Source organism: Sycon ciliatum, chromosome 3 (genome assembly GCF_964019385.1).
Source record: "Sycon ciliatum chromosome 3, ocSycCili1.1, whole genome shotgun sequence".
Classification (NCBI taxonomy): Eukaryota; Metazoa; Porifera; class Calcarea; order Leucosolenida; family Sycettidae; genus Sycon; species Sycon ciliatum.
This window is the reverse complement of record NC_088645.1, coordinates 42,885,263-42,895,908: the sequence shown is the minus strand read 5'-3', so window position 1 is coordinate 42,895,908 and position 10,646 is coordinate 42,885,263.

The window sequence follows — 10,646 nt, the reverse complement described above, 5'->3', positions numbered from 1 at the left end:
TGCCCTCGCTCCCCGGCACGTACGACATACGGATTTTCATACGTAATTACGTAGAGCGAAACCTCCCTAATACTTTTACTACTGCACCCGTGCACGTGTGCGCAGCGCTGCATCCTTTGGCCTTGTACTAGAATCTACACGCGCGGCGGCATGCTGGATGTTTGTTTGAAACAGAAGATATAATAATTCAGTGTGGTCGCAAGTAAGTTAGTCAGGTCACCACACTTGAAGAGTCTTTGGAGCTGTTTCCTCTCAAAATGTCGTCTTCTCGAAAAAAGAAAGCGCCTGGCCAGCTCATTATCAGCGAACTTTTTCGTGTTTTCCTGTGCAAAAATTTTCCTGTGCAAAATTCCTGTGCATCCCCCTGTGAAGGGGTCCGGTGACGCCCCTGCAGTAGCACGATGTTCCTACCTCTAGATGCAGCTGGGGACTCTGGTCCATAGGCGTAGGCCATTAACTATTACATGGCCGTCGATGAACTCCAATGTTGGATATTCCACGTAAGTAGCTTCGTGTAGTAACAAAGTTACGCTACCATTACACTGTGATACCTTGTACCAGTGGTGGTGTTGTTGTTGATTTTTATTTTGCTTCGCAAGGCCAAACGGGCAATGGTGCCCAATTCTATGGAAGCGAATTTCAAAAGGGAGAGAGCTACGGGGAGAGAGAGAGAGAGAGAGAGAGAGAGAGAGAGAGAGAGAGAGAGAGAGAGAGAGAGAGAGAGGGGGGGGAGGGAGGGAGGGAGATGATAAGCAATTTTGCAGCGTCAACAGAGCGATTTTGCAGTGTCAATAGAGCGATTTTGAAGCGTCAACAGAGGGAACACAAAGAGTTCATAAGCGAACAAGCACGCAGAGAAGAGTAAATGACGTGGTGTGTGGACGGGAAAAGTCAGACAGAGCATTCATTGCAAGGTGTAGGGGATGGAGGCAAGCTTAAATTGCTGGGCAGCCTTGATCTCCCTTACACTCCTTGGGAGAGCGTTCCAGGCCAAGGCTGCCTGAAAGGCCAGGCGAGATCTGCCGGCTTCTGACTGTGCCGAGGGGACAGTGAGGCCCCTGGAAACCTGGTGCTGGGTGGTGCTGCCAGCTGATGGTGAGAATAGGTCCTGAAGGACACTGCTGGCTTTCCCATTGACACAGCGCCACACCAGGACGAGCCGCTTCTGGGCGTAGCACTCGCGAACTCTGTACAGGGACATCCGTTCGAGCAGAGGCTGAGCCGAGGTGTGAGGCGGCAAACCGTATACCGCTCTCGCCGCTCGGTTCTGCAGGACCTGAAGGCGATCAAGCTGCGAAACCTTGAGGGAGGAAGAGAAGGCGTTAGACCCATATAGGAGGTCAGGCATGATGACTGACCTCACATACTGGATGCGACTACTGAGGCTCAGACATCTGCGGGACCGCCACAATGCTCCAATCTTCTGCACAACTTTCTTCGCCATCGCGTCAACATGGGGGTCCCACTTCACAGCGGCGTCAAGGGTCACGCCGAGGTACCTTGCTGTTGGGCTCAGGGGAAGCTCTGTCTGGTTGCAGCGGACAGCGACATGCTGACCCGCATTGCGTTGTGGTACAATTGACAGGACATTTAGAAGCAGATGTCGATGCTTGAGCCAGTCAGCGACGTTGGTGACAGACCCTGACAGGCAGGCTGATGTGGCTAGCACTGATTTTCTGTGGCAGTGCACGGCAATGTCATCGGCAAATTGCAGAGATGGAGCAGGATGGGCTATGGCAGGGACATCACGGGTGTACATGCTAAACAGGATCGGTCCTAGGACCGAGCCCTGAGGTACACCAGATGAGCACTTAGCAGCAACACTGTAGGTGGGGCCAATGCGCACTTGCTGGGTTCGATCGCTTAAGTAGCTGCAGAACCAGCGAGGGGAGGCATTGTCCAGGCCGAGATCGAATAGGTCCCGGACCAGTTGGCTGTGATTGACCTTGTCAAAGGCTTTTGACATGTCGATTAGGCAGACGCCTGTGGTCAACTTGTCGTGTTAACCTATGTTGCATATCCGGGTCACATCACATTGCCCCAAAGCCCGGGCAAACGTGCCCTTCGGGGTACTGCAGTATGGTAAATCTGATTTTTCTTGGAGTAAGAGGAAGGGTCAGACATTTGCCTAGTTCCTCCCAGCATTCGCACGCGCGGCCAGGCACAGCGCGCATTAGTTCTTCCGCCTGTTTCTACGCAATATGGCATGCGTTCTATTTCTTTCCTGGCGGCAGACAGATGGAATGCTCTTCCCACTGACTGCCGTCAGGCCCCGTCTCTTACTCTGTATGTAAACATGGTAAAAATTCACCTAGGGTTCCCAGTAAAAAGGCAACGCCTGTTGGGACTCCCCTAGTAAAATAATAAAATCTACTACTACTACTACTACTACTACTACTATTCCTGGATGCCAGCATGTGCTGGACACTTCCCTCCCCCCCCCCCCTTCTACTGCCTGAAGAGGGCAACACACGTGAGAGCGTTCAGACCAGTACAGTCGGCGGAGAACATGGCAAAAGGCAAAAAGACAACACACATGAAATCCTTATAAACAAGCAGTGGCAACCCTAGTTCCAGAAATGTTGTGCTTACATTCCAGACATTGCCGTCGGATTCCCACGCTTCTTCTTCTTCTTCCATCTTGCAAAATTTAACACTCCTTCTCGTAAGTTTAGAGAATAGTCCTGGGAGTACAGTCGACGGAGAACACGGGAAAAGGCAAAACGGCAACATACATGTACTTGACTCCCTTGTGAACAGGCAGTGGTAACTCTAGCAACAGCAATGTTGGACTTACATCCCAGCCATTGTCGCCCGATTCCCACGATTCTTCTTATTCGTCTTCCACCTTGCAAACACGCCTTCCAGTAAGTTCATTCCTGGGTCTACGTTTATTTATTATTATTATTATTTTTTCTTCTTTTACTAGGGAATTCCCAACAGGCGTCAGCGCCTTTTTACAGGGAACCCTAGGTATAATTTGATGGATGAGCGAAATTCAGCTGGTGAACTAGACATGCGGCAAGCCGGTGGAAGTGTATTCCACCTGGCAGCGCCCAAACAAGAAATTGCACTAAAGCCATATCGGGTGTTAGCGGGGGGCAGAACAAGAGCAGCAGAGACTTGGCCATGGGTGGTGGCTGCAGTGCGAGCACCATGGGCGCGCAAGGTAAAGCGGTCTCGCAGAAGAGGACTAGCAAGTCCATTCAGGCAGCGGTAAACAAATACATAGGTTTTGAAATTGAGGCGTTTCTCAAAGGCGTACAAGTTAGTATGACTGTATAGAAGAGTGGTGGGAGTCATTCTATCCAACGAAAATATTCTCTTTAATGCTACGCGGCTGGCAGTAAGAAGCTTGTCATATAGGGTTTGTGATAAGCAATGAATATATGCAGTGCTGCCAAACTCAAATGTGGACTGAATAATCGATAAATAGAAAAGTCGTTTGCCAAAAATGCTGATATTCTGCTTTGCATGGACAAATGCTCCGACCTTCCTATTGACACTTGCACATACTGCATCCACTTGGGTTGAGAAAGACAGATGTTCGTCAACCAGTATTCCTAAGTACCGAGCGTAAGCAGATGGGGCTATGGAAGTGCCCCGGCAGTTGACTGCGGTGCCAGGTGGCAGCTCCTTGCCCGGTCGCCTGAGCAGGACAAACTGAGTCTTGGACGGGTTTAACACCAGTCCCTTCTGATCTAGGTAGCGATCCAGAGCGGCAAGGTCAGCACTCAGCTGGGTTGTGATGATCTGGATGGACTTGTGCCTGATATAGAGTGTGATATCATCGGCATAAAGTTGATTCAATGCATGTTGGAAGCACTGTGGTGCATCACGGGTGTAAATGCAAAATAGCAGTGGGCCGAGCACGGAGCCTTGTGGGACGCCTCTTGTGCAAGGGCGGGCCCCACCTAGCTCTTGTCCTACTCTTACTCGCTGGACGCGTCTGGTCAGGTAGCTTGCAAACCAAGCAAGTGCAGTGTCAGCAATGCCAAGCATCTTCAACTCGTCAATGAGCTCTTGATGCTTAACTCGGTCAAAAGCTTTGCTCATATCTGCAAACACTATGCCGCAGTACTCGTTGTTATCAAGGGCTTGGAGCCATTCGTCGACCACTAGCGCTAGGCAGTCCTCACACGAGCTGTTCGTACGGTAGGCAAATTGATTGTCAGGCACGTACATGATGTTGTGTAACTTAAAGAATGCAATCAGCTGCTCCAAGACAACTCGTTCTAATATCTTGCTGCATATGGGCAATAATGAGACTGGTCTGCAATTAGTAGAGCTTTCTGCATCGCCTGATTTGAAAACTGGGCTGACTGTGGCATTCTTGAAAATATCTGGTACGCACCCTGTGCTCAGAGATTTATTGATAATATCAGTGAGAGAAACTGCTATGGAATCACGACCATGCTTCAATACGGCTGGTAAGACGTTGTCAGAGCCAGGTGACTTACTTGTGTTTGTTGCTTTGAGCAGTGTGGTGATGTGCGCCACAGTTACGGGTCGAAAATGGGACAGTCGAGCAGCAGTAGTTGGCTGTTGGGTGGCTGGGCGTAAACATATGTCAGCAGGCCGGCTTGGATCGTGCACTATGTTAGCAAATGTCTCTGTCAGACTACTGAGAGATGCAATTGGCTGATTTCTTACTTTCCGCCTGCCAGACAGACTGTTAAGAAGAGCCCACTGACCTCTAGGATTTCGTCGGAGTGCCGAGAACTGGTGCATCAGGAAACGGGATTTCAGTCTCCTACTCAGAAGCGTCCCCTCGCGTCTGACAGAACGATACTGTTGCTTAAAGGGGAACTACACCCAAAAATCAAAACTTCATGGTCCGTAGAGTTTTGGACGCTGAGTCGAATGGTGAAGGTCCCACTTCGATCCGACCAAGCGTTCTTGAGATATATCAGTTTGCAATTGTCCTTTTCGGGTCCGTGCCGTGACGTCACAAACACGTGACGTCATTGAGACTTGGTGATCCTTTTGGCTTTGGCCAGATCCAGAAACACTGGGATTTCGCATCTTCTTTCTGTTTGTCCATGGAAGAAGAGGGTATTTGTGTCATCATGGCTTCTGGCTGTGTTCTTGGCTACTATAATCTTACTGGTAACCCCCCTGGGATGAACCTGCACCAATTTCCGAAGGATTGTGCTTGGCGCAGGCCGAGCAGTGCACCATAGCAGCTATCAAGCGACATAATTATTTGCTTGACAATTTCGGGACTACAATGTAAATCCTTCGCGTGTGTTCCAGCCATTTGGCAGAGGAGGATTTTCAGGAGGAATATTATGCACTCATCCGATGCGGACGCTGGTGGATGAAACTGTGGTGTGTCCTTTTTCGCACGCCACACTGTGAAGCGTCAGGCGAAAAGTGGAGGTGAGTGCAATATTTCAAAAACACTAGCTCCTGTATGTAGTTCTTTCTTTTCCAAAGCATTTGTAGAATTGTTTTGGACTACATCACTACGAAATGTGAAGCTTTCCGAAACCGGCTTGCGCAAGGTTGACGGGCCCGTCTTCCCCCCAGATGAAACAGATGAAACAAGATGAAACGAGATGAAACGAGATGAAACAAGATGAAACGCCAAGTACGGGCGCAGATGGGGCCGAGATGAAACGAAATGAAACAAAATGAAACAAGATGAAACAAGATGAAACAAGATGAAACCAAATGAAACTCGAAGTACGGGCGTAGATGGGCCGCGAATGAAACAAGATGAAACAAGATGAAACAAGATGAAACAATGTACGGGCGGAGATGGGCCGCGCGCAGTGCACCCGGCGTGACGTGCACGAGCGAAAAGAACTGAATTTATCCAATCATTGAAATAATTTTGTTTGCAGAGGAGGTATAGGAATTAATTATTTGGCTTGCGAGTGACAGCACGAGCCGAATTTATTGCCCGTGGAAGTACCCACGATAGGAATACACTGTTGGGAACATGGTGGCGCCGCTGACGGTACCTATGTAAGTGGAATTACTTTATTGGAAGTACCCACGACGGGGAAAATAGTCTCTCTAGTATTGTCGGTGAATGGTGATGGTGGTGGTGGCGATGGCTACTTTCCTCTGCTCAGAGAGAACCCCTGCATGTCCTTCGTCGTGATGCGAAAGAGCAGTGGATGCAGGTAAAGGCCGTGTCAGAGAATTTCGCCTAGTGCTGTGGCCAGGGTGAAAATAAATTAGGGCTGAAACGATCATTCAATAACTCCAAGCGATCAACCAATCTCTTTAGCGATGAATATCATTGTAACATAGAAAAATGTGGGTACAAGTTATGCAATCGAGTCCACCAACTAAACCAGATTTCGAATAGTCAGACGTGCACAATCTAGCACGAAACTGACAAGGAGTATGAGTACTGAGACATTGGGATCAATTATAATTGTTGGTTCATAATTATAGATTCTTTCCGGCTGTAGTCGTGCACCTGGAACACAAGACTATGAAGAAATTCCATGATGCCTTTGCTACATTAGCTGTGGCCACCAGTCAAACACTCTATACCCAGGCCACCGCTCAGTGTTTGGTATTCTGTAAACATTTCAGGCAATTGTGTCGACACCTGTAGACATCTGACTGGTCTAAAGCCTAGTTCACATTCGACGTAACACTGACGGTACAGGACGTAAGGGCCTCTCGGGACGGCTGGGGTGAGCTGTAAAATCTTTTACGATTCGTACGACACGACATGCTGCAGTCGTTGCGATGTTCTCCAGCGAACGGCGCGAGTCATAAGACACAGTCCGTGACGGGGTGACTTTCGGACCTAATTTCTTGTTTTTCGGGACTTCTTTTCAATTATTTCTCCTTGAATGAAGCGAAATCAAATTCACAATACCAGTTTTTCATGGAGACAAAAAAGTAGCCCTGAAAGTTGTGCCATTCGAATAGTAGCCCTAGGAAATGATAAAACAGTTCATCTGTCATTCTCCTAAACTATCCCTAAATACCATAAGTGACATGAGATCTTATCTTGCTAAAATTCAAGTCAAGTCGTGTTAGCCATTCTGCGAGTTATCATGGGAAGCGCAGTGTTCGAAATCCTAAAAATTTCCCAGTACGAATCGGGAGTGGATGGCGCACGCCGCCGCCTCCTGTTCTCACTCAAAATGCAGCCGTTTTGTACGCTTGCGTCTCCGTCTATGCCCGTCTACGGTATGAAAAGTTGAACTGATCCAATACTTCCCGTCGCTTCCCGATCCGTACGGTAGTATGGTTACGTTCCCGTTCCTGGTGTTCACATTGGACGCCGTCAGACCGTCCTGTCGCTTCCCATCGATCCTTACGCCGCGTCCCGTCGAATTTGAACTAGAGGAGTTCATGTTGTTGTTTCTAGAACGAAGAATCAGGCTTGTCGTCACCCTTTGGCTTGAAGCTCTTATCACCAACTTCCGCAACGAATCAATCGAAAAGATACCGTCTTGACTCCCGATCTCTTTCATAGCAACGCATCAATATTACTGCGCTTGAAAGTACACGATTGCACTCGTATCCACAATTGGATGGAGTGCAAGGGCTAGAATACTGCCACTGGTATGCATGCATAAAAAATCGTTTGCATTCGCTTTGAACACTAACGATTATCGATTGCGCTCTTAAAACGATCGGTTTGCGAGTTATCTGTATACTTGTTTCAGCCCTAAGTGCATTGCCCTCGTAGAGGACAGGGATGAGCAGTGATATGAGCAGGGATGTGAGTACTGATATGCCTTTCGTCCTCATATTTTACAGAGAAGACGTCTGCCCCCAATAATAAAATTAATGTAGTAATGATAATGTGTTGCCCTTTCATCTTCTCAGGAGCCCTATGCCTTTGCCTCTTCTCCCCTGGACTGAATGGACTGGACGCTCTGTCCAGTAGTGTCCAGTAAATGATTTGTAGTGTAAGTTAGGGTGCACTCTCTCTTGAGGATTTGCCCACCTTGATGATTGTGCTCTTCGTGTTATTAGAAAATGTCTCTACCTGCCAGGATGGTATAAGAGCACGAACTGAATCACCTGTTGGTGCAGAAGGCTTGGAGGACTGCTTTTGAAACAGTTGTTCAAATTTCCTGCACCTCTTCGTAGCCGTTGTCTGATTGCTGTATTCTGGGGAGACTGAAGTTAAGGTTAGTGAAGCTGCACAGTCCCCGTGGAAATGTTTATGCTGCAACTATTTACTGCTGACATGTATTTATGTATTTCAGGAATCTCCAGAGGGTGAAGGCTTGCTGCAAGCTCCGTCCCTTCAATGTCGTGATACATCCGTAGATCAGTCGTGTGCCTGTCCTGTGCTTTTATGAGCATGCTCCTTTGCACATGCCTTTGTCCTGTGCATGCGTGGGCGTGGGCGCGCGCGCGCGTGTGTGTGTGTGTGTGTGTACGCCAACGACACCGTCCGTGCACATGTGCATGGACGTGAGTTTGTGCGTTTGCCTTTGTTATATGCATACAGTATTATCAATTTATCATGCCTATACAAGCCTTGCCAGTGTCTCGATAGGAGAAGCAGATACATGATTACACCACTTGGGTTTTGACCTTCTTTGGCCGGGGCGAATGTCGAAGGAAAGACTCCCTCTGGGCCAAGGTGTTGGCGACAGTTGAGAGTTGTCCTCTCTATTTTGCAGCGGGGGACAGCATGGCATATTTGGTGCCGGAAAGAGTGCAGTTGCACTTTTCATGTTACTGTAAAATTTGCTAGGTCAATCCCTTGAAGCTGGAGACTGCTGATACTGCTGCTCAAACGGCTGCTGCTGTTACTCTCTGCTGCTACCATGGTCGTTGCTTTGTATCAATGGCGAAAATTCTCAGATGAGCTTTGGGTCCGGGCACTAGAACCCTGCTGCTGCCTCTGCAGCAATTGTAGAAAGTTTTATAATACCAGTGTCGATGGTGAACTTCTGCTCTTTTTTTATCCCAGACACTTTGTGCTCAAGAGACTGTTAGGTCTTTGTGGTGTTGTCGTTGCTGTTTGGTTATACTAGTTGGCGTCTGTTTGGAAATATATTGTGCTTTTCTGTGTGTTCATGTGAACGTAGAAGCCCTCACCGAAACCAACACTACGTTGCTGTGTTGTTTTCTTCCAAGGTCGGGCACAGTAAAGGAGACGACTCTGTGAGTATATTCGCAGATGAACTTTGGGTTAATAGAATGCAGGTGCTGCTGCTCTTGTGCCGGGCTGTTGGTGTCAATGATGGGGTGGATCATGCTTTCTCTTTATATACCTTTTGTATATTTGTGTGTAATTAGGAGCACATACCAACACGTAATCTTTCTAAAGCCTAGTTCTCTTTCGACGCAACGCTGACGGTACGGGACGTAAGGGCCTGTGACGGCTGGGGTGAGCTGTAAAATCTTGTACAATTCGTACGACACGACATGCTCCAGTCTTTGCGATGTTCAATAACGAATGGTGCGAGTCATAAGGCACAGTCCGTGACGGGGTGACCGCCCCGGCGTTTCCCGTCGATCCTTATGTCGCGTCCCGTTGCGCCCCGTCGAATGTGAACTGGGCTTAACAATGGCATGGAGACAGTTTCAATTGCAGTTTAATGTTACTGCACTGCACTGCAGGTATCAAGGCACTACCCAGAGGGAGGATGTTGGCCTTCTCCTGATGGGAAAATGTCTTCTTTCTCATGGCGTGGCCAGGACTGCACTGACCCTACCATCCACTCTACCTCTCCGGAAAGGGACTTGACAACCAGTCAAGATGGATGTGCAGAGATATACCAGCGGTAAGTCACATGCTTAGGATATCCACTTGATGAAGGAAGGACAGGTGCTCAACTACTTCACCAAAATGTGAGCATAAGGAGATGGGCTGATGGGTCATGGGTGGGTGACAGGTCTTTGCCCGGTTGCTGGAGTATAACAACCTGGGTCTTTGATTGGTTTAGAAGCGGTCCGCTCTATTTGGGGTGCCATCCTCAATTAGACGGGCAGTGAAGATCTTGCAGGATCAATCGCACATGTAGAATATGGACATGTGGATGCGGGCAGCAGATCTGTAATTTCCAGTATCAAAGTTCAGTTGTATTTGCTTTTCTTTATTTTCTATTTGTGATGTTGTTCACTGCAGCTTCTAGCATTAACTGCCAATTTGCACTGACGCAGCAAGACTCCCAACAGTCAAGTATGTTTCACTGCATGCACTAGGATTACAGTAGAATGCCGATTATCCGAATGTCAACTGTCCAAACGGTCAATTATCCGAAATTCCTGTTTGCACTGAATTCAATTCAATAAGTCGACTTATACCGGTAAAATATGGTAACAGCGGGACTGTAGGGTGTGGCATTTCCATGATACAGTGGAAAATTTCACGATTTTTGGTGCAAACATAGCTCGGACGCTGCTCGATTGGATATACAATGCAGGTTCTTGGAACCACGGACACGACTCTTCGATTCAAGGATCACAACACTTCGGGATCTGAACGTTTTAGGTCCGGGAGCTGTTCGCGGTTTTGTCGCTTGTCACGGTTGTGGACTCATCGTTGTAGCATAAATGAGGCTGGACTATTCCAAGCGGAAAACTAAAATATTTCTTTCTCAAAGCACAATCACCGGCCCGGAGGAGCACACCTTCTCTAACTACATACCGGGTGCAGTACATGACACGTCCGTGTATTGACTAGTCTCTTGTACATTTAG